A 25,138-nucleotide genomic window follows, 5' to 3' on the forward strand; every position below is an offset into this window, starting at 1 on the left:
CCGCAGCGGGAGAGGCCACAGCAGTGAGAGGCCCGCGTAACGCATAAAAAAAAAAAAAAAAAAAAAAAAAAAAAACAAAAAAAAAAAAAATAAACATAAACACCCGGGAAGGGTGGGATGGGGAGAGTGGGAGGGAGGGAGACGCAAGAGGGAAGACATATGGGAACATATGTATCTGTATAGCTGATTCACTTTGTTATAAAGCAGAAACTAACACACCATTGTAAAGCAATTATACCCCAATAAAGATGTTTAAAAAAAAAAAAAAAAATTCGAAAGCAGCAGTGGAATTAAATTGTCGAAAAAAAATAAAAAAAATAAAAAAATTAAAAAAATTAAAAAAATAAAAGTATACATACATACATACATGTATATATAAATAACACAACATTGTAAATCAACTATATCTCAATAAATTTTTCAAAAAAAAATTAGCTTCTCTTGGAGAAGAAAACGGGGTAATAAATTGGAATCAGGGGATGGCAATAATGTTGATGACTGGGCATGAAGATCCAGGAGGAAACTGACTAATGTTCCAAAACCAAGCATGCATCTCACCACCCAAGATGGAGAGAAAAATCAATTTACACCAATGTTGCAGAAGAAGAGAACAGAAAAGCAGACTCAACAGGTCATCTTAGTGATGTCAGATTGAACAAGCCTCGAGTGAAAGTGCAGCCCCAAACCTTCAGGAGAGAGGAAATGAGATGATGTGACTCCTTCACAAGAAAGAAATGCAGCCTGCTGGGATATTGCCTGTCGAGGCAGAGCCAGAGGAGGAAAGGTCTGAAGCAAACAACAGGCTGAGCTGTGACGGTGAGTAGCTGGAGACCTGGAAGAAAAGCTGCAGTGACCCCGTGTTCTTCTCAAGCCAAATTCTATTCCTTCAAAAGGAGCTTATGATCATTGGCTGAGTGTGGGAGGCTAGACAAAACCCCCTCCCCTCAAGACAGAAGGGTGCAGACTTGAGACAAAAAAATAACCGTAAGAGCAATGAAACTTGAACCACAGCAATTCAGGGAGAAGGCAATATTATTGACTCCCTTTTACAAAGAGAAAACTAAGGCTTAGAGTTGAGAAACCTGCCCTAGATCACACGGCTCCTAAGTGGCAGAGCCGATATTCAAGCCCAGGTCTGACCCTTTCCTACTCTGTTCTAGTGCCTTCTTGAGTGGACCTCCACGCAGCTGAGGATTCAGACAGAACATCTGCTTCCTGATCCCTAGAAGTGCTGCTTCCTCTGAGACAGAAGGATATCTCACCGCTACCCTCTAACCCCCTCTTGACTGCAGGCTTTCCTCTTCCCTCACCTCCTCTTTCCCAAATCTGCTATTTCCAGTGGATCCGAATGTGGAGTTTGTGGCAAGTAGACATCCTCTTCCTTCTCGTTCTCCAGGAAGCTCTGCCTCTCCACAACCATCACCAAGCTGGCTTCCCACCTAGGGGGTCACTGTCCTTCTCCTCCTCATGGGCTGGGCTTTCCCCTGGACACCCCCATCCAGACAATAAAAGTGAGTTAGTTACCTCCTGGGTTTACTGAGCTTCCACATATACATGAGCTTCCCTAATAGTCAAGATGCTGAAACACTACAAGGTTTTTAAAGTCATTTTGTTTTAAATTTTCCTGTAAAATATTTCTAAATTATCTATATTTATTTTTAGTTAAAAAAACTTTTTCATATAAGTGGTTCTACTTTTTCTCAAATTGTATCTTGATAGTGTTATAAATTTTAGGATATGTGTTACCATCATTTAATTATTATCACTACTTTAGAAACTCTAGTAAAAATACTCAGTTTTAATTTGATGAGTCAGCCCACTATTCCCTAAACAATATATATATAATTTTGTGAGCACTTCAGCCACCAGATACATCTGAAATAGCAAAACACTTGCCTCTGCCAATGGTGCTATGTACTACAGTTACAAAAGAAAGGTGAAACGAAGTTCCTTGTTGGCCTCAATATATTTCAGTTGTCTTCAAAAATCACAGCTCTGTCTCTCTCAGCATTCTATGATGGCCTAGAAGGTAGATATGAAGTCGTACTCAACCTTGTATCTGCAGCATCTCTCCTCTCTCAGGGATCAGCGTATGATAGATACCCAATAATATTAGGGTTTACTTCCTAAGAGGCAATAGGGTGTAATGGTTAAAACCCTGCTCTCTAGAACCAGACTGCCTGGGTTTGAATACCAGTTTCACATTTAATTAGCTGTGTGACCTGGTCAAGCCTCTATACCTCTCCAGGGCCTCAGTTTCCTCATCTGTATATAGGGGATAAAAATGGCACCTACCTATTAAAGTTGTGTGAAAGTTAAATTGAATAAGTATATGCAAAACACTTAGGGCCTTAACCATCTGAGGTGCTATCTAAGTGCTAGCCATGATTATTATTTACTCAGCAAATATTATTGGCCCAGGTTATTATGGACTAAATGTCTGTGTCCTCCCAAAATGCATCAATCGAAGCCCTAACCTGTAGCATGACGGTAATCGGAGCTGGGGTGTTGGGAGGTAAATTAGGTTTAGGTTATGTCGTGAAGGTAGGATCCTCATGATGGGATAAGCGCCCTCATAAGAAGATGGAGAGAGATGGCTCTCTCTCCACACGCATGCACTTAAGAAAGGCCGTGTGAGCACACAGTGACAAGGTTGCCTTTTTCAAGCTAGGAAGACAACCCTCACCCAGAACCGGACCATGCCGGCACCCCGATCTTGGACTTCCAGCCGCCAGAAATGTGAGAAACAAATGTCTGTTGTTTAAGGCCGCCAGGCTGCAGTAATTTGTTATGGAAGCCTGAGCAGAATAAGGCTGGAGATCCAGCCCACAGGGTGTTCAGCTCACCGGGTGCCGCTTCCTCAATCAACCCTGTGTTCCTCAACCCCAGTTTTCCATGCTCCCAAGTGGACCACTTCAACCTTCCAAGTGTCCACTTAGATCTCCTGCCCTGTGGCAGCTGAGGTGCTGGTATCCTTTGATCCACCTCTCCATCCCCAACGGGAGGACTCTTGGCTCTCCTGGAGTGGCTCCCTGCTGAGCAGTCCTTCCAGCCTCCAACGCCACCCATGCTCCAGAAGATATCCAGAAGATAACCTCACACTGCCCAGGGCATCAACATTTGGACCGCCCCTTTCTCTCTGTTCCCGCTCCCCTTGCACCTGCTGCTGGGCCAGACTGTTTCCCTTGTGTCGCTTCTCTCATTATACCTGTGTACTATCTATCTCCCTCACTAGACTGTAAGCTCTGCTCTGAAGGCAGATACCTATTTGGCTGACATTGCATCCATCTCCTGTTGGGTTTTCTAAGTCCAACCCGATACTCTATTCATTCATTCACTCCTGGGACAACCACTGAACTGCTCCCTATCCAACACTCTCATGGATGTTGTACCTACGAAAAATACAAAACTGTCCCCGCCCTCCAGAGCCATCCAGTCGAATGGAGCAACAAGTAACTGCAACCCAGCACACTGCAGTAGGGAGGCGAGCGACCATGGAACAGGGGTGGGACAAAGGAGAGAGGGGACCATCCTGCCCAAGGGGCTTGGCTTGGGAAAGTCTTCACAGAAAATGTACTTGAGTTAGGTCTTAATAATATGAGTAGGCATTCCCGAGGCGGACAAAAGGAGCTGAGGCATCCCAGGCAGAGGAAAAATTATCCCCAAGAGTCAGAAAAGCAAAACAGCAAAGAATGTTCTCAGATCGGTTAGTAGGATGAGCTGGCAGGAAGGAAGCCTGAGGTGCACCTGTGAACTCAGGGCTAGAGATGCCTTCTGACCTTAGGCTCTGCACACAGCAGGTATGGCAGATGCCACCCCCTCCTGCTAACACACCCTTCCCCTTGCCTAAATGTAGCTGAACCATTACATAGTGAACATGTCCTCTGTGCCAGCCACCGAGATAAGGGCTCCCCACAGGCATTACCTTGTTTAATTCTCACAAGGTCCTTAAGAGGTGGATGGAAATTCTCCCTGTTTTCAGATGAAGAAACTCAGGCACCAAATGCCTAGGTTAACTTTCCCGGGGCCACACTGGTAAGAAGTAGTGGAGGTGGGATTCCTACCCAGGTTGGTCTGATGACAAAATTCATACTTTCTGACACCCACTAAGCCTGGGTAGGTGCCCTGGGGCCCTTGGTATGTCCCCATCATAATGAAATGGAATTGCCTCTTTACTGATTTGTCTCCCTCTAGGATCCCATGACAGCAGAGACTTTGCTTTGTTGACCACTGTACCCCTAGCAGCTGCCACAGGGCCTGGCAGGGTATGGCACCAATGGGGCATGCTGAGAATGAATGAACACATGAATGAACAGGGCTTTGAACTCTTTGCCAATGTGCCCTCTCACCCTTCTCTGTCCCTGAAGTGAAGGAGTCCCTATTACCCTCCTAAAGCCAAGATCTAAGTGCAAAACCCAAGTTCACTTCTACCCTCTGCCGCTTTGGTCAAAGGGAGAAAAACTCCTACAGAACCAGCCTCTGAAGCTGCATGGACGGACCCCTCCTCCAAGTGCAAGGGCTTCTGCCACCGTCCTTGCTTTCCATCCTCGTCCCCATCTGAGCACAAAAGCCTTAACATCCTTTGAGAGGCCTGCTTCCAAGACTGGCCCTTGAACGGTGTCAGGGAACTTGGGTCTGAGGCATCTCCCACCATTCTCAGGACTGATTAGAGTTGTCCACTGTCCCTAAACTCTGTACATAAATAATGCGGTTTAGGCTAAACATCTGCTTTCCTTCTGGGCGTCTGAACTTTTGGTACATGCTCTGCAGAGGATGCCAACATAGTAAGTCCCCAGAAAAAATACCCTGGGTACTGAGTCTTTAATGAACTTCCCTGGCTGGCAACATTTCACACATGTGGTCTAGTGGAATTAAGCATGTCCTGCGTAGCTCTACTGGGAGAAGATACTTGGAAGCTTGCGCCCGGTGTTCTCAGATTGTGATCGTGTACTTTTGCCATTTGCTGATTTTCCTTTGTGCTATTTCCCTGTAATAATCATAGAGGTGGCTATGACTATATGCTAAGCCTGTGAGTCTTCCTAGTGAATCACTGAAACTGGAGGTGACCTTAAGTATCCCAAGATACAATCTCTCCCAGAAGCAGGACTGAGAAATACCTCCTGTCCAGTTCTGACCATTACCAGAGGAATTGCACACCCTGGGCCCCCAGGCATGTAAAATTGTGCAACTGGCTGAGTGGGATGGAGGAAACAAAGGTGAGTCTAAAGTAGGCGGTGGTTACTCAGCTCCTGAGCTCAGCAGCAAGTCACAGGCAGAGCTGGGCAGGGATAACACCCACTGATGCTAAGCCCTCTCCCTCTGCTGACGGCAGGTGCCCCCCGATGGTAACACAGAACACTGTGGGGCAGGTTTTGGCCTTGTTCCAAAACCCAAGAGAAGTGCTTTATATCCTCAGGTACAATGAGGATTCCTTTCAGAAAAATATGAAATAAAATTAGGAGATGTTTGTCTCACGTCTGTGAAACTGCAGGGAGGGTGGGACACAGCTCAACCTCACAGGACCCAATAGCAGTGGGCCGCCGCCCTTCCTGGATTTCTTTTCTGTAGCAAACCTTCTGACCTTCACAGCATTGACTGTCAGCACCCACCCTCAGAATAGGCTTATGCCAAGTTATGCTAAGGAGACTAGACACCTGGTAGCACAGATTTTTTAAGCCATTAAGCTGAGCAGGCAAAGGTGTGAAAGGAAGAAAACTAAAACTCGATGGCCACTACTTGCACAAAGGACTCCTGCTCTGGCTTACAAAGCTCCTCGGGTTCTAGGTTGACTATGATTCATGGTAACAGGCAAGAGGGAGAGGGCCAGTCACGACTCCAGGACTGTGGCCTAAGAACGCCTTATCTTATGAAAGTAAGTCCACACTTGGCCCTGTCCCCAAGCAGCCTATCCCACTACCTGGTAACGCTGGCCTTCCTAGAAGTGGTGAAGAGGCGTGTCCTCAGTCCCCTGTTTACATGGAGCTGGGGGGCCTCACTGGCCTTTGTCTCCTCAGAATTCTCTTCCCACCTCTCCCCCATCTCAGAGGCTTCTCTTCCAGCCACCCCTCCCCACAGAATCCCTATGTCCCAGTTCCCAGCCCAGCCTGGGTCATATCTACTTCCTCAGCTCTACTTAGCTCCTGTACACACAGGATGCGTGAGCCTCATCCCCTCCCTCACTCTTGCTCCGGTCCTACACTTCCAAATGCCTCCAATCCACTGGTTCTCTAAGTGAGGCCCCCAGACCAGCAGCATCAGCATCACCTGGGTACTTGCTAGAGATGCAGATTCTCGGGCCCCCACCACAGACTGACTGACTCAGAAACCAAACGCAGGGGGTCAGTAATGTGTGTCTTAACAAGCTTCTAGGTGATTCAGACACAGCCCAGTGTGTTAGGACCACTGAACTGCACATTTCCATTTGCTTATTCTAAGGCTGTCTTAATTTTCAAATGGAAGTGATTTTCGTTTTCTAAATCCAGATGATTTCCCTGTTTCTCTTACTGCTCCCTACAGTTGCCAGTAATACAAGAGCCAAACAGCACAACCCAAGTTCAATAGAGTGGGCCTCTAAAAATGCCAATAGGTATTTTAAAAATTCAGGACTGATTTGTAACTGTAGAACATGAAGGTGATTCTCCATACGGCTATAGAGAAAAAACACTCCCATGCAGCTTGGGAAAGAACAAAAATGTACCAACTCACATCAAAATGTCCATCAGCCTACCCTCCTGTTGGGGGTACTTGAAAATAAAATCAAGAGTACCCTAATAGGGCTTCCCTGGTGGCGCAGTGGTTGACAGTCCGCCTGCCAATGCAGGGGACACGGGTTCGTGCCCCGGTCCGGGAGGATCCCACATGCCACGGAGCGGCTGGGCCCGTGAGCCATGGCTGCTGAGCCTGCGCGTCCGGAGCCTGTGCTCCACAACGGGGGAGGCCACAGCGGTGAGAGGCCCACATAACGCAAAAAAAAAAACAACAACAAAAAAAACCCTACTTCACACCAACTAGGATGGCTAAAATAAAAAAGACTGATTTGGATGTGTAGAAATTGAAACTCTCACACATTGCTGATGAGATAGTAAACTAGTGCACCTACTCTGGAAAAGTCTGGCAGTTCCTGAAAATGTTAAATATAGAGTTAGATATGTTTTTCACTTGTAGGTATGTACCCCAAAGACATGAAAAAATATGCCCACATAAAAACATGAATGTTCACAGCAGTATTATTCCTAATAGGCAAAAAGTAGAAACAACCCAAATGTCCATCAACAGATGAATGGATAAACAAAATGTGATAAACACAATGGAACATTATTTGGCAATAAAAAGAAGAAAGCTCTGATACATGCTGCAATGTAGATAAACCTTGAAAACATTATGCTAAATGAAAGAAGCCAGAAATATAGGACCACATATTGTATAATTCCATTTATATCAAATGTCCAGAATAGGCAAATCTATAGACAGAAAGTAGATTAGTGGTTGCTTAAGGTGGGGGAAATAGGGCATTAGAAGGTGCCAGCTAAGGGGTGGAAGGGCTTCACGAAGGGGTGGTGTTCTTTTTAGGGCAACAAAAAGGTCCTGAAATTGAGTCTGGTGATGGTTGCACAACTCTGTGAATATACTCAAAATCAATGAATTCCACACTTTATAGGTGAATTGTGTAGCACGTGAATTACATCTCAATAAAACTGTTTTTTAAAGAATGACCTAGAAGCTAGAAGAGAATTACAAACAAACTCAGTTAAGCAAAATGTGTGAGGTACCTCAGATATGTGGCTTCTTCTGTCTCCTTTGCATTATAAATTTCTCCCAAATGAAGGTAAGACATTTTTATTATCATTTTACAGTTTACAAGCATTTTTATAAAAAAGGTCTTTCTGAGTCCTTACTATAATCTTAGGGGGAGATAATTATTTCCCTAATTTTACATTTAGGAACACGGTGGCTCCAAGTTTATGAGGTTTATTCCCGCTCAGTCAGCGGGTCAGGGTAAGTATCAGTTCTTTTGCACCTGAATTCTGTGCCCTTTCTTCCGCACTGTGTAGCATCTTGGGGTGCCTCGTAAATACCATCAGGTTGATATGCAGAGACGGTACTGCTGACCGGTCTCAGTAAGGAGAATGCCCATGACTTGCTTTTTCTGGGAGCTGGACTAGCTATGCTAATGCTACATTCAAGCCACGTATAGTCTAATTGATCACTCATCAGAGGTCTTGTGGTACCATGGAAAGAACACTTTGCTGTTGACTCCTTTGCTCTTTTGGAATTTATTTCAGTTTGGGCTCATTTTTTATTTGCTTCAAAGCCTAGAGCAGCTAGTACCTGATGTTCCAAAATATTTGAATGAAGAATTAATGAGGGCTTCCCTGGTGGCGCAGTGGTTAAGAATCCGCATGCCAATGTAGGTGACACGGGTTCAATCCCTGGTCTGGGAAGATTCCCACATGCTGCGGGGCAATTAAGCCCATGTACCACAACTACTGAGCCTGCACTCTAGAGCCCGCAAGCCACAACTACTGAGCCCACGTGCCACAACTACTGAAGTCTGCGCGCCTAGAGCCCGGGGCTCCGCAACAAGAGAAGCCACAATGAGAAGCCAGCGCACCGCAATGAAGAGTAGAGCCCACTCACCGTATCTAGAGAAAGCCCGCGCACAACACTGAGGACCCAACACAGCCATAAATAAATTAATTAATTAATTTAAAAAAAAGAATTAATGAATACATAGTTTCTTGGAGGTGAAAGGGAGTTAGTAGGCAGGGATTTATTATTCTACATGGAAGGACCATGGAAAAGACCATATTCTACAGTAGGCTTCAGTCTTCTCATCTGTAATATTATAAAAAAAGAAACACCTCTCTCAAAGTCATTGTAAAGATTTATTGAGAATATATATGAAAATGCCCAATTCAAAATGGGCACTCGACAAAAGTTCATTGACGTTGGATCAAATAGTCTAATACCTTGATACCTTAGGGAGACCAGTGGGTTTTTCTGCACATTCAGGATTCTGAACCTCAGATCTCAAGAATGAAGACCAACATCAAAAAGTGTTTATTCGATTTGCCAAACTGAAACAATGACTACCTAATTTTAAGGAAGAATTCATCATTAATTTTATTTCATGTTTAATATAAAATTGTGTTCTCTTGCACTTTCAGATTAATTTCTCAATATCTTAGTTTGCATGTGTGTGTGTGACTCCCAAACCTAATTATATATCGGAATCACCCAAGGTGTTATTAAACCTACAGATTCCAATGCACGGAGTCTCACTCACAGAAGGTCTGGAGTAGTTAGAGAGGTTCCATTTTTACTAAACTCCCCAAGTGATTCTCCAGGCATCACTGAATTACTGATAAATCCATTCACCGAACACTTTCTAGGAATGTTTTCTCCTGTGTGGACTACAAAACAGCATTTTTTCACCAAACAAAACACTGAACTATATTGCTATTTCGAAGAGAACACAGTGGAGGAGGGGAAACATTTTCTCTTTGCCTTAGCATAATTTAAAAAAAAAATTCTGAAATTTTGTGAATGCAAGAATCTCATGAAAAAGGAGAATTTTCTGCCAAATCTTGCCTATCTGAATCATCTTCATTCATCATTTCAAAGGGACTTTTCAATCAAAGGGAGCTCTAAGTTCCTTCCTACAAGGTGACAGCCCCATTCTGATGAAAGTCATAAGACAAGAAAAGTCAAGGGTCTTAGAGAAAAAAGAATTGGGGAAGAATTTTAAGGATCTGGCACTATTCAGCTACTTATGAAATCTTCCCAATATCTCTGATCACTTATGTATTCTGAATCACATTCTTGATCTATAACAATGCCTGTGTTAGATCATGAATGAAACCATTTTTATTAGCTTGCCAATTCACATTTCTGTTCTCACTGAAAAGCATGTCCTCAAACCACAACCTGGATAATTTTGAGCAGATGCAAGCAGATTACTTTCAGTATTGCAAAGCTTTCTATAAATTAGGAGTTTGGGATTAACAGATACACACTACTATCTACAAAATAAATAAACAACAAAGACCTACTGTATGGCACAGTGAACTGTATTCAATGTCTTGTAATAACCTATAATGGGAAAGAATCTTAAGGATATACATATGTGTGTAAGTGAATCACTTTGCTGTACACCTGAAATTAATCATTGTAAATCAACTATACTTCAATTGAAACAACAACAACAAAGCTTTTCTAAATTATACAAACAGTTTTACAACCAGAAATAATGTTCTTGGACCATTAGACTCACTTAACATTAAAGCAGTAACAAAATAGATTGGGGTCTTTTAGAAAATTATTTCAAATCTTTCTTCCTCCTATATATACGCCAGCAACAACACTTTTTCTTAAGCTTTCTTTCAACTACTTTCAACAATGAGTTTGGATCAGTATTAAAAAACAAAAACAAAATGCTAAACTCAATGTAAACATGACCCCTAAAATAAAGCCAGTTAAAAGAAGCACAGAGATTTTACCAGTCATGTGCACCTAGTTAATCAGTGCAGATTGAGCCCTGGGTAGTTCCATTCCTTTCCAACCAGACCAAAGAGGAAGCCCTCATGGTTTCAGGTTGTCTCCATTAAAAGAAAGCACACGCACTTCAAGAATCTGCAGTTAAAATGCCAAGTCCACCAGGCCAGTGACCCAGGAATTTCCAAACGTTTATTCATATTCTGAGAAGATGATTTTAATTTTACTTTACATTCCTGTTCAACCTTTTCTGTACCCTACAGAAAATGTCATTAACAGTATCCGGAAGCTCAGGGGCTGGGAAGAGCGGGGAATAGGGTATTCTTTAATGGGTACAGAGTTTCTGTTTGGGACGATGAAAAAGTTCTGGAAAACGATAGTGGTGATGGTTGCACAACATTGTGACTGTACTTAACGCCACTGAATTGTACTCTTAAAAATGGTGGTTAGGGGGCTTCTCACAACAGTGAGAAGCCCGCATACCACAAAAAAAAAAAAAAAAATGGTGGTTAGGACTCTGCACTTTTATTACTGAGGGCCTGGGTTCAATCCCTGGTGGGGGAAATAAGATCCCACAAGACGCCTAGAGGGGCAGGAAAAAAAGAAAAAAAAGAAAAATGGTTAAAATGACAAATTTTATGTTGTGTGTATTTTATCACAATAATAACGATGAAAGAATCAAAGTACCTAGAAACAAAAAACCCAAAGGCTTAAGGAGCCTGTCACCTGGGGTGGAGGTGCTGTGACCCATAAAGCTGTAGTGTGTTTGTCCTGATCTGGCAAAACGAAGGTTCACATGTAGGACTGGATGGACATGTAGGGAAATGTAAATCACTTCTTCAAACTGGACAAAAAACTTCACCCCAACGTAACCCTCTGCCAGACTCAAGCCTTAATATGCAAAGGGTCCCCTGGGGACCTTGATTGAGCAGTTCTGGGTAGGTCTGAAGTCCTGTATTTTTTAAAATTATTATTATTATTTTTTTGCGGTACGCGGGCCTCTCACTGTTGTGGCCTCTCCCGTTGCGGAGCACAGGCTCCGGACGCGCAGGCTCAGCGGCCATGGCTCACGGGCCCAGCCGCTCCGCGGCATGTGGGATCTTCCCGGACCGGGGCACGAACCCGCTTCCCCTGCCTCGTCAGGCGTGAAGTCCTGTATTTTTAACAGGCCCCCAGGTGATACCGCTGTTGCTGGACCTTGAACCTCACTCAAAGCCGCAAGGCCCCAGCGCGTTTGACGTAAAGACAGTCACCCTATCAATCTAACCCTTTAGAACCACGGTCCCCCTCACCGGGAAACGTGGAGGGTTGATCATGTGTTTCAGAAGAATTGGCTAAGGTCTTAACTTACCTCCCAACCACAGTTTGTAAAAGTGCGCTGAGAAACTTGGATAGAAGGCCTGACTGAATGGAGCCTTCTAAGAGAACCCACTCACCCTGGGACTAGCAAGCAGCCGCAGCTGATAAGGATAATTGACAGCGGCAGTTCCGCAGAAAGCCCTCAAGCCGACTTCAAAACAGTCTTGAAAACACCCTTCTCAAGCTCGAAGAATGCCTGGAATTCAGTGGCCTTTATCCAACATAAAGATGTCCAACTCAGTTTTGACTGAGTTCCCTATAGAAGAACCTCACAATGTAGCCCTTGAAGACTGACAACACCCAGCATGTTGAGAAGCTCGGCCCCTTCCTTACAAATGGGTCAGAAAGTGCAAAAAAAAAAAAAAAAAAAGTTCCCTCAAACTCTGTCGAGCTGGGAGCACAGATCTCGGCTCCCGGGCTGCGTGGGCTGACAAGCATCTCCGGGGTTCTCAGGTGTGCGCACTTTCCAGGCTCCGCGGCTGAGACTCCGCCGGCAGCCCAGGCGGCGCCCACCTGCTCTCAACTAGCCAGCGCCTCCCTCGGCCCGCGTAAATCCAAGCCACCAGATCCTGCCCCCTCCAGCTACTGTAAACGCTGACTGCGCCGACAGAAACTCAGAGGCCCTTTGAATCTGGTTCAAGAGAAGCTCAACAGAAAGTGAAACAGCTCCCATCCCTTGGGGGAGAAGGCTCCAGACCAGGTAGGAAAAAGAAGGTGGCTCCCAGTCACCTGTAGCTGCCCCAGCTGCGCGCCCAAACCCACTTCCAGAATGGTCCCCAAGAGAAACCCCGTGACTGTCATCCCGGAGGGGGGTATGGGGAGGCAAAAGTCAGTTAAGCATCCCCAGAAAGGGAAAATAATCAATGCCCAATAAAGTCCAGCCCGAATCCACAGGGGCATGGGGTGACAGAGCATTTACTCACGCTGCCCCCCACCTCCGCCCCCATGAAGGACCAGGGGGCAAGCGCCCCGCCGCAGCCCGCAAAGCCCTCCCCCGCCAGAGTCGGGACCGGAGGGAGATATGCCAGGCGCTGCCGGAGCGTGGAGGCTGCCGGAGCGTGGAGGCTTTTCTCCGGCCTCGCGGAGGGCAGCGCCGGGACGCCTGCGGGCGCTCAGTGGCCAGCGAAGGACCGGGAGGAGGGTACTCGCCTGGAGGCGGGTGGCGGCCGCAGTCGGCGGAGTCGGGGGCAGGGCGAAGGCGGCTCTGACGGGCGCCTGGGAGCCTCCGACGCGGCGCCGGCTGCTGGGCGGGTGTTCACTGCGCTCTTCGCGCGCGTCGCCGGCGGCGCCTCGCGGAGCCGGAGTGCTGGAGGCGGCCCAGCGAATGGGCGGGCGCGAGTGCCCTCGGCCGCTGCTCCTGTGTCTTATTGTGACTCAAGCTATTTCCTGTTTGGAGGTTTGGGAGAAAGAAAAAAAAAATCCAGGGTGGGGGCAGGGGGATCGGGGCGGCGGTGAGCCAGAGAGCGGCGGCCTGGAGGAGACGAGGGTGGGCAGCGGCTGTCACCTGCTTACTTCGAGCCCCCGAGGGTGCCTAGCGCGCGAGCCGGAGGAGAAATGTAGTTTATTGCAGTGCTACTTTGGGGTACTGGGAAGGACAGAGGTGGCTCACACACGCCACCCAGCGTTGGGGTAGGGGCTGCGGCCGCAGGGACCACTTGGTCACTCCAGCCCGCGCGCCCACTCCCCTGCCTCTTCTCTGCAAAACTGCCGCTGAGCTTTCTTCCCACCGAAGGGCAAGCGGAATTCGCTGTGCTGCCTTCTTTCTTCGTGACCTGGTCGGCTTTTCGATCCCTTCCAGGGGTGTGAGCAAGGAAGGGGTGAGCGTCGTTCCCCTTTCAAAAACTACGGGAGGATCGTTGTGGACCATTGTGGGTGTTTGGTGGTATTGGCGGGGGGTGGGGGTGGGGAGGGTGGGATGGGAAGGCAGGTTAATTATTTTGGTGGAAAGTTAACTTATATGATCAGCTTCCGTTCCCCTCCTCCACCAACCTCGCCCTTAGCCGGATCACAGGGTCTGAGGCCCCAATCCGGAAATACCGGTTCCTCCCGCTGGGACAATAGGTGAGGGCGGGAGCGTTAACCCGAGGGCTGGCTTAGTCACCACGGGAATCTCTGCTCCGCTGGGAGGGCAGAATCCTCCTAGTACCCAAGCGTGCAACTGGCAAGCAGGTGCCTCTTCCACTTAGTCTTGTTAAAAATCCTGGGAAGGTTATGGGGACTTATTGTTTAATGGGTGCAGAGTTTCCACTTGGGATGATGAAAAAGTTGTAGAGATGGATGGTGGTGTTGGTTGCACAACTATGTGAATGTACTTAATGCTCCTGAATTGTGTGCTTAAAAATGGTTTGAATGGTCAATTTATGTTGTGTATTTTACTACCAAAAAAAAATCCTGGCAAGATCATACCCTCATTCATTCGAGACAGCTTTGCTTATGATTGCCAAGCCCCCCTTTCCTCTTCCCTGACACAAACGTTTGCCAGAAGTAATTGAATAAGTAAAACTAAAGTTCATTTAGTTTAGACTTTGGCGGGGGGAGTACATATCAACAAGTTATTCCAAGAAGTGAGTAGATTGAGCCTAGAGGACAGTACAGTTTTTAAAAAGATGAGCAGTAGTTTGTCAGAAACATAGTGCTGGCAAGATGAATAAAGGTGTAAATAGTGTCTTACTGTTTATCTAAGAAAGCAGGAACACATAGATACATTTGCTTATGTATTTTTTAAATGGAAAGATAAATTATTAAATGGTTACTTATTTGGGAGAGATGAAACAAGATGGAAGGTACAAGAATAGAGGCTAGACTTCTCTGACTATATCTGATTTTGTAGTTTTGACTTTGGAATGATGTCAATTTTACATAATTATGAAAAATTAAATCAAAAATTTAAAAAGCAAAATGCAACTAATGAATGTAGTATCAAGTTGTTGGCTTAACCACGTAAAGGGAAATTATGTGAGGTGACTTTAAAACACGATTATTTGACTCTACATCCCTTAGGAATATACCCTAAGGATGAAGAGAATGTTAAAAAACAAAACAGAAACAGCTTTTCAGTAATCACAATGTTATTAGTAATTTATGTTAGTGTTTTTAAGAATCAATGTTTTTCAGAATAAAAGAGATAAATACAAAATCAGGTTAAGCGATATTAAATTTGAATTGAAATTATCATTTAGAACTCATGATATACTTAAAAAATGTTTTTCCAAGGTCTTTTACTCAAAATGTCCACCAGTGACCAACCTAGTAGGAGTAAGCACTCTTAGATCCCAGATTGTAGTCTCTAAATAGCATTTTCCCCTAAAAGGAACTAGACCTACTTGGAGAAGTGATTTATTTTAATTTAAATGTAAGAAGTACCCAAAATAAGACTGGAGCATCTTGTCAATTCAGAAAGCAAGGAAGCTATCAAAAACGAATAGGTTCACATGAAATGGAAGCGGAAGCCAACCTGTAGAAGCACCCACTGGCTAAAGTGGGATAAATTTGAGCATCAGTAAGGAAAATAACTGCAATGAATTGAGACATATCAAATATGTATATCTCCATGATTCACAGGGATACTTAAAAATGGGGTAAAAAACCCTGATTGGTTACCTTTGCAGATGCAGTAGAACTAATTCATTATTTTGAAAGCTGGTAAATTGCAAGAGAGAATTACACGTTTTACCTGCCTCTTCTGGACTGTATCTAACACTTCATATGTACCACTTCAGATCTTCTTTGCCTCACCTGTCTCTTATTGCAGCCACTGCTGCAACAGTAAGTTCTACGTGGGCTCTTTCCACCTTCATACAGGAACAACCCAAATAACCTCATCTCCTACCTTCTACCCCAGCATTTCCCTGTTAATGCCAGTGTGGGGATCCATGGAAACTATCTAGGTGCCTATACATACACCACCCTGAAGGGTGCGTGAGTTAATGTTTCGTGGTCTAACCTAAGACCAGTGGGGGATAGAAGCTGATAAATAAATATTCCTTCCTTTTCTCCCAGGACAAAGTGTCCTGAAACTCAGTCTATAAAACTTCTCAGAAATCAAGTCACAAAGAATCAACCAATCAGGTGCTTGAAGCCGCAGCCTACCGGGCTTGAATTGGCTCTCTTGGCTTCCCCACCCCTCACTTCTTTCCCTAGGACCATGCTTCCAATAAAGCCCATGTCTCAAGAACTCTGCTTCCTGGGAAACCCAAGCTAAGACCTGTACAACCTGTATCTCAGGGTAACTAAATAGTTGATGAGGAAATTATTCTAGCAAATAAATAAGAATATCAGTATTTTCCAAAACCCTATAAAATAATGGATCAAGGCAATGGTCATCAGTGGCCACTAATCTCATAGAAAAGATCACCAGACATTATGTGCAATATGATAGAAATATGCAACACTGCAAATGACACATTCTTGCCAAAAAAGAGCAAACCTGAATCTGATCAAGCTCTAGATCCAACTACCAGTTTAGAGGAACTACTGGAATAGAGGAATGTGTTAACGCTACTGGGGGCATGATCAACAAAATCCAGAATGTGAGAAACTCGAAAAGACAAATGACCCAGTTTCCTCAAAAAGTAGCAAGGCATTAAAAATGATGAGGTAAGAAACATATAGATTAAAAGACTTAAGTGATACCAATAAAATACACCATGTATTTCTTGTTTGGGGCCTGATTCAAAATGGTGAGATATTTGGGGAAACTTGATAGTCCCTAAGTTAGTAAAATTTTAGGGAAATTTTAAAAATATTTTAATCACATGCCACTGATTTAATCTACTGTATGGAGTTGGTGTTGCTACTACATGTGTTTGGGTGCCATACACACACACACACACACACACACATATACAGACATACACAAAATAAAACACCTGTTTAATTTCTTTCTGTATCTGAAATGAAATGAACATTTCAGAGAAGACTTGGATTCTGGATTTTCTTTGAATGTGTTCAGGTGGGAAGAAAGGGACTCTGGCTGGCCCTGCTGGTAACTGACATTCTCTTTGTCTTTCCCACCCACTCTTTTCGTTCTGGTTATAGGCTTTATGTATGCCTTTGTGCTTTCCTGTACTCAGCAAAACAGCATATCCAGTATTAAATATTTCCACTCTGAAGACTAAACATTGCAAAATCTGCTCTTAGAAATAAAAAAAGACACTCCCATGGACCGTAGGGACAGTACTCTGAAAAATGGGACAAGAACTCTGGGTTCTGACTCAGAACTCAGCAGAGGTTCCCTTCCCACCACTGACACCAAGTCGGTCCCATAGAAACCGTCTTGCCTTCCCGGGAGACAAAGCCCTATTCTGCTGCCTCTCGTGACAGGGAGCTCTTGTATTCTGTGTCCTGAGGTTCTGAAATCAATACTGTGCTTCACCTGCAGACTGGACAGACAGGATGGGGAAAGGGTCAAATCACAGTCTAAAGTGGGGCACTTGCCTTGGTGAGATAGGTGTTTTCTTTATGGGCAATAAGTGCATTATCGAGCCCCAGAAAGAGCCTTGTTTCTTGTTTTGACTTTGCTACTTGCTGCCTGTATGATCCTGAGTTTTGCATTTTTTCCAGTTTTATTAAGGAATAATCATCATACATGACTGTATAAGTTTAAGGCATAGAGCATGATGGTTTCATTTACACATATTGGGAAATGATTACCATAATAGGTTCAGCTAAAATCCATCATCATGGATATTGATATCCATCGTGAATATTGATACAATAAAAAGGGAAAAAAAGTGTTCTCTTTGTGATGAGAACTCTTAGGATTTACCCTTTTAACTTTTCTGCATATCATACAGCAGTGGTAGCTATAGTTAGCATGTTGTACATTACATCCCTAGTATTTATTTATGCTATAATATTTATCTTATAATATCTTATAATAATATAACTGGAAGTTTGGCCATCTTCCTCCAATTCCCTCTGCAATGCCCCACCACCCAGGCCACAGATTTATATTTAATTTCCTTGAGTCTAAACTTCAGTCTTTCACTCTTTGACCTGGCAGCTCCATTTCTAGGTATCTAGGTATCTAGATACCTAGATACCCCACAAATATTTACACACATATTGAAAGAAATATATTTAAGAATGCTTATTCCTCTGTGTTAGAATAGCAAAAAATTAAAATTAAATGCCACTAAAAGAATGGCTAGATAAACAGTGGTACATTTGGATGATGTGGTAAATGTATTTTGGTACCTTTCAGGGTAGTTTTTTGTATGAACTATTCAGAGGTTTGCTTTGGTTCCAAAATGAGTATCCAGTTAATTAAAGTTACAGATCCCAAACACTAATTCTTCTTTAGGCTTTAATTTTACACATTTTTATTATTCTATCTTGTAAGTCTAGCTTTTATTTTCATCTACAAAATTTTATTATGTTATATTTGATACATACAAAATAATATAAGTACCATCTATGTAAGCTTGGGAGCATATAATAAAATGAATGTAGGAATCCACCACACTGTTAATCAATAGAACATTACCTGGACTTCCCTGGTGGTGCAGTGGTTAAGAATCTGCTTGCCAATGCAGGGGACACGGGTTCAAGCCCTGGTCTGGGAAGATCCCACATGCCACGGAGCAACTAAGCCCGTGAGCCACAACTACTGGGCCTGTGCTCTAGGGCCCACGAGCCACAACTACTGAACCCACGTGCCGCAACTACTGAAACCCATGCACTAGAGCCCATGCTCCGCCATAAGAGAAGCCACCACAATGAGAAGCCCACACCCTGCAACAAAGAGTAGCTCCGGCTCTACGCAACTAGAGAAAGCCCATGCATGGCAACGAAGACCCAATGCAGCCAAAAAATTTTTTTTAAAAAGATAGAACATTAGGGGCTTCCCTGGTGGCGCAGTGGTTGAGAGTCCGCCTGCCGATGCAGGGGACACGGGTTCGTGCCCCGGTCTGGGAGGATCCCACATGCCGCGGAGCGGCTGGGCCCGTGAGCCATGGCCGCTGAGCCTGCGCGTCCGGAGCCTGTCCTCCGCAACGGGAGAGGCCACAACAGTGAGAGGCCCGCGTAACGCATAAAAAAAAAAAAAAAAAAAAAAAAAGATAGAACATTACCAGTGTTTTTGATTATGCCACATGCTTGCAAATCCTACTCACCACCCCCATCCATTTCAAGGTAATCACTATCATAATTTATGCATTCATGAAAAAAAATTTTTTTTACCAAGACATGTACATCTTCCTAAACAATATATTGTTCGGATTTGCTAGTTTTTGAGCTTTATAAGAATAGAATCACACTGTATGTAGTCTTCTGCAACCAGCTGTTTTTCACTGCAAATTATGTTTCTAAGATTTATTCAGCTTCTTGAGTATAGCTATATTTCATCCAATTTTATTCCCGTATAATATTCCATTTCTATATTTGATTTTAAGTTTTCCTTTGCATCAAAGGATGCCCACCCTCTAGGCAGATGATTACTTTCTTAGTGAACTTTAAGGAAAAGATTTCAGACCATTTCAGACCATCAGAATTTGCAGGCAAAAAGAGTGATTCTTCTTTTCACTCATCAAGTAAATACATATATCATCCCCTGTCTTTGGGGATAAATACATATATCATCCCATACTTTACCTAAGTATGTCAGAGATGCATAGCTACCAGAAAAATGCAGCTGGGTGGAACTCACTAAACATCATTTATACTTATGCCAGTCACTCCAGAATTTCAAGAAGGGGTAGCCTTCTAGCCCACATCCCTAGGTTACTAATTCTTCTACTCATAGAAATGTGCACCTTCCATGCACCTGAGAAGGTTTTATATTTCTTTGGCTCTTACAATTTGTAAATGTCTTTTCTTCCTAATTCTTAAGACCTTGGGACTTAATGAATCCTGCTTCTTTCCATATACCTCTCAACTTAGAACCAAACAGCTCTAGCAGATATTAAAATGACAGCCAATGAAAGTGGTAACAGTTGTTGAATCTAGTGGAGTGTATGTGTGTGTTTCCTATACTAGTCTTTCCAGTATTTTGTATGTTTGATTTTTTTCCTGTATAAAAATTGAGGGAGGGGGATTGAATTGAATTCTGATGTCTTTCTTGGCTTTGTCTGATTTGGGGGTCACAACTTTTTAAGCTGTTTCTGCTGACCGACTGAGGAGCGCTCTCCATCAGTTAAAAGCAGTGAGCTAGGGGCTTCCCTGGTGGCGCAGTGGTTGAGAGTCCGCCTGCCGATGCAGGGGACACGGGTTCGTGGCCTGGTCTGGGAGGATCCCACATGTCGTGGAGAGGCTGGGCCCGTGAGCCATGGCCGCTGAGCCTGCACGTCCGGAGCCTGTGCTCTGCAGCGGGAGAGGCCGCAGCAGTGAGAGGCCCGCGTACCACAAAAAAAAAAAAAAAAAGCAGTGAGCTAATCTATATGAGCCAATATGCAAAGTTCTTCAAGACACGCTTGCTAAAAAAAAAAAGGGCAAGTCGCAGAACAATACATATGGTATGAACCTGCTTATGCAATAAATACATGCACATCTATATGCAAATGAGTAGAAAAAGGGCTGGAAGGATGCTCTGCATCTTGGCAAATGTGGTTAACTGGAAAAGTGAGTGGGAGAAGCTGTGATTTAGGGGGAGAAGTGAATGGTGAAGACAGACCTGCATTTTTGGGGTACTGTTTTGAATTTAATTAAAAGCAAAAGTAAAATGAATGCATGGGGTGGACTAGAAAACCTGCCAGCCATCTTCCGACTGACACTTGTCGTGATCCTAGGGGGATGGAGCACAGCTGTCTTGAGGGAGACTTGGTGGGAGGTCATGGTCATGGGGCTCTAGTGCTCTCTGAAGATTGAATGAGGCCGGCTGCAGCTCCGAGAAACAGGCCATGACTGCATGGGTCAAAGGACTGCTAAGTGCTCTTTCAACAGTCCTTACCCTGGCCTCATCCCCAGACACACCTGAGAGCAGGGCTGCTCCTGGGCCAAGGCCCTCCTCCATGGGGCCACAGCAGGCAGCAGCCCCACCTTCTCCCTGGGCAAAGGCAGGAATGGGGCAGCTAAACACCCCATGTGTGGCTGCCGGTCACAGTGTTGAGAAGCAAGTCAAGAGCCATGCTCAGCAATCACTGGGTTGAAGATTACTTTGATCTCCTTTAACACCCTCTGTAGTTGCTCTACTTTGGCATGACATCTTAAGTCATCCAATTTACGATTCTCTGTTTAGAGCCAGGAGGTACCTCTAGATTCATAGTTCCTATGGCCAAAGCTTTGGAAGTTTTTCTAAGAAAATATCAGTTCAAGTAAGTGGCACACTGCCTGCCTTATGACATTCAACAATGTTAATTATTTGGACTTTGACAAACAGCTCATAAAAATATAGTACTTTGTCTTGCTTTAGTACTTGTTTTAGTACAAAATATAGTACTTTGTCCATTCTCTAGTTTTAGTTAAGCTTCTGGTGAATATTAATTTTAAATATGCATGAAAAGCATACTTTCCCTGGTGCTGGAATTTCCAGGGAGATAGAAATATATATAGATATGGATAAATTCATTGAACAACTTAGTAGAAAAACAAGGATGTGGTTATTTATAGTGTTTTGTGTAAAAATCATTTTTCTCATGATGCTCAAAAAGCTTTAAACAATAAACTAATAGTTTTGTAATAATTACAACTGGTATTTACATGTATAGATCAATCATAGAAGTTAGAGGCTGAGATACAGTTGAATTGCACCTGTGCTTATTATGCATCGGGTAATAGTAGGGGTGTTAGGGACATGACCAAAATTATGGGCTCACATTTTTTTTTGTTTTTGTTTTTTTGTTTTTTGTTTTTTGTTTTTTGTTTTTTGGCAGTACGCGGGCCCCTCACTGCTGTGGCCTCTCCCGCTGCAGAGCACAGGCTCCGGACGCGCAGGCCCAGCAGCCACGGCTCACGGGCCCAGCCGCTCCGCGGCACGCGGGATCCTCCCAGACCAGGGCACGAACCCGCGTCCCCTGCACCGGCAGGCGGACTCTCAACCACTGCGCCACCAGGGAAGCCCTGGGCTCACATTTTAATGAGTATTTATTTGGCATAGAATGCCTGTGACCCTAAACTGATGTTATATAAGCATGTTAATTGATTGAGGGATTCTTCTGCTTAAGTCAATAGCCACAATTTAAAAACACAACAGGTCTTCCCTGGTGGCGCAGTGGTTGAGAGTCCGCCTGCCGATGCAGGGGACACGGGTTCGTGCCCCGGTCTGGGAAGATCCCACATGCCCGCGGAGCGGCTGGGCCCGTGAGCCATGGCCGCTGAGCCTGCGCGTCTGGAGCCTATGCTCCGCAACGGGAGAGGCCACAACAGTGAGAGGCCCGCGTACCGCAAAAAAAAAAAAAAAAAAGAGACTTGGAGGGGTGTCTTCCTCTGCCAGTCCAGGAACTCTAGAGAGAGGCACACGGTACAGGAGAAAGAACATTGGGTATTGGAGTCCCCCAGACCTGGGCATACATCCCAGTGTGGTAACTTTCCAGTTGAGTGACTGAGGTAAGCTCCCTGGATTTACCTGAACCTGTTTTCCCTTTTAAAAATAAGGCTAATATTACCTGCTTCATAGATTGTTGTTAGTGTTAGAATTTATGTATCTACATACACAGAGGAAAAACTCTAGAAGACCATTGTATCAGGATTATAACTGGCTATAGATAACAGAATCTCAACCATAGTGGCCAAACAAGATAGGCCTTTATTTTGTTTCACATCATGAAATATTTGGAGGTAAACAGTTCGGGTTTTTTTTGTTTGTTTGTTTTTGTAAAGCAATTCTAAGATTAAAGCAGGGGACAAGAAAAACCCAACAACAACACAGGGGACAAGGTTTTTCCATTCTTTCTGCTCTGCCATCTTTGCCTGTGTTTTTTTTAAAAATAAATTTATTTATTTATTTACTTATTTATTATTGGCTGCGTTGGGTCTTCGTTGCTGTGCGCGGTCTTTCTCTAGCTGCGGGGAGCGGGGCTACTCTTCATTGCAGTGCGCAGGCTTCTCATTGCGGTGGCTTCTCTTGTTGCGGAGCACGGGCTCTAGGTGCGCGGGTTTCAGTAGTTGCAGCATGCGAGCTCTAGAGCACAAGCTCAGTAGTTGTGGCGCATGGGCTTAGTTGCTCTGTGGCATGTGGGATCTTCCTTGACCAGGACTCGAACCCATGTCCGCTGCATTGGCAGGCAGATTCTCAACCACTGTGCCAGCAGGGAAGCCCTCTGCCTGTGGTTTTGATCTTCATGGGTCCAAGACCGTTCCTCCACCTTCAGACATCTAGTGTATAGGGTAGGCAAAAGCCTGCACCAGCTGAGTCTGCCTATGAGCTTTCCTGTAAGCTTTTGTGCTTACATAAGCCAAACATAGCTCCTAAGGCTATTCCTAGTTCCACAGTCACACATACCCATACACACTTACTCTAGCCTCTCAACTTTTTGCAGATACTGCTTACACCTGGCACAGTGACACATAATATGTGCTCAACATATTCATAAGGACTTCCCTGGTGGTGCAGTGGTTAAGAATCTGCCTGCCAATGCAGGTGACACGGGTTCAATCTCTGGTCCGGGAAGATCCCACATGCTGTGAAGCAACTAAGCCCGTGCACCACAACTACTAAGCCTGCGCTCTAGAGCCCGCGAGTCACAACTGCTGAAGCCCACATGCCTAGAGCCCGTGCTCCGCAACAAGAGAAGCCACCGCAATGAGAAGCCCGCGCACTGCAATTAAGAGGAGCCCCCATTCGCCGCAACTAGGGAAAGCCCACATGCAACAACGAAGACCCAATGCAGCCAAAAATAAAAAATAATGTGTTGAGTTGAAAAATTAGTCTCCTCATCAAGGTATGCTTTCCTTATTGAATAATAAGTCAAAAGTAAAATATTAATTTCTTGACTTGATATGAGTAAAGGCTCCTGTCAAGAAAGTTCTATATGTTCCTTCACTAGGAAATACCCACAGTGAGGAAAAAATGAAAAGCTACTCACCTGGCTCCCAAGCCATCCTACGACCCACATTGTCCAGGTTGCTTTGCGTTGGGCTAGCTAATCTGAAACCCAGGAGACAGAAACCAGAGGCTGTCCAGCGTGTGGCCTGTTTGGAGAGCATGGTCCACGAGCACGCCCAGGGATAGAGCAGCCACAGGTGCCACGTGAACCTTCCAGGAGAAGAAATATGTCCTGAGTGCAGGTCTGGCAACCGTTAGGCAGCCATGTCTGCGAGGAAGTGTATTGAGAACTGAAGAGTGACTAAAATGAGCTGACTTCATTATCCTTACCTATGGTTGCCAAGGCAACAAGGCAACAACCCCCTTAGGATCTTAGGTAATAAGATCCTTTCAAATACACTTGGGAGGTATCAGTTGTCTGTTGCCTGCACCTGCCTAGCGGGATATGATTCATTGGGTTTCTGCTTTCTGGTGAGCCAGAAAAAAGCGCCCTGCATAAGTCTATTAGTTCTTACTTGTGTGTTTTCAGGTCCCACTGATATATACCAAATACCCCCCAACAAAAGACCTCCTGTTACAGACACATCCGCAGTGTGTAGAAGGATGTGGTGTTGAGTAATTCCTTCCTGCCCAGACCCAGATTGTTGATTCATAGCATCCTAGCTACTCATAAGATTGGTTGAAGCAATTGCTTGCTTTTCAGAATTACACAGAGAAAGGGTATATAAATCTACAATCCCTTAGCCACAATTCTGAAATTTCAGAGTTTTGCCTCTGAAACCAAAGGTTTGGTGCTCAAACTAATTTGGCAGCAGAATCTGACCTGAACTGTTGATGTAAGTCTGTTTATGATCCTTATTTATTCTACCTAGTACAAATAATTATACATTTCACTGGGAATATATCGATGGGTTTAAATAATTCCAGACTCTGCTGGAAGTATCACGTAATGCTATGTAGTATATGCACCACATTTCTGAAAAAAAATTTTGAATTCCAAAACACATGGCCCAAGAGTTTCAGATAAAGGATTATGAACTTGTAAAATTAAACCCCAGGGAGATATGTAGTTAGTGATGGGTTATTCAACACATCACGTTGTACTTGCAGCTTCTTTATAAACTGTAGAGTCTCTGCTTTCCCTGCCCAAACACACAATATATGTAACCCTAACTATGGCACGCTGTATCAGCCCTGTAGAAAATTTTGCAAACTCATTATACACACCCCCAAATTCTTTTTTTTTTTTTTTTGATGTGGACCATTTTAAAAATCTTTATTGAATTTGTTACAATGTTGCTTCTGTTTTGGTTTCTTGACCCCAAGACAGGTGGGAATCTTAGCTCCCCGACCAGGGATCGAACC

At 44.3% G+C, this 25,138-nt stretch overlaps 1 protein-coding gene across 2 annotated transcripts in view; it reads right to left on the minus strand.

Annotated features, from left to right (window-relative positions):
- TJP2 (tight junction protein 2) overlaps positions 1-18,882 on the minus strand; it is a 138,064-nt gene extending 119,182 nt beyond the window's left edge. Inside the window, exon 1 of one of the 2 annotated variants that reach the window (XM_032635390.1) lies at positions 13,003-18,882. The gene's annotated coding sequence lies outside the window, so the exon portion shown is untranslated. The remainder of the gene's footprint in view (positions 1-13,002) is intronic. The other variant, XM_032635388.1, reaches the window with a different exon arrangement.
- Between the last annotated feature and the right edge of the window lie 6,256 nt (positions 18,883-25,138).

This window comes from Phocoena sinus, chromosome 6 (assembly GCF_008692025.1).
Source record: "Phocoena sinus isolate mPhoSin1 chromosome 6, mPhoSin1.pri, whole genome shotgun sequence".
Classification (NCBI taxonomy): Eukaryota; Metazoa; Chordata; class Mammalia; order Artiodactyla; family Phocoenidae; genus Phocoena; species Phocoena sinus.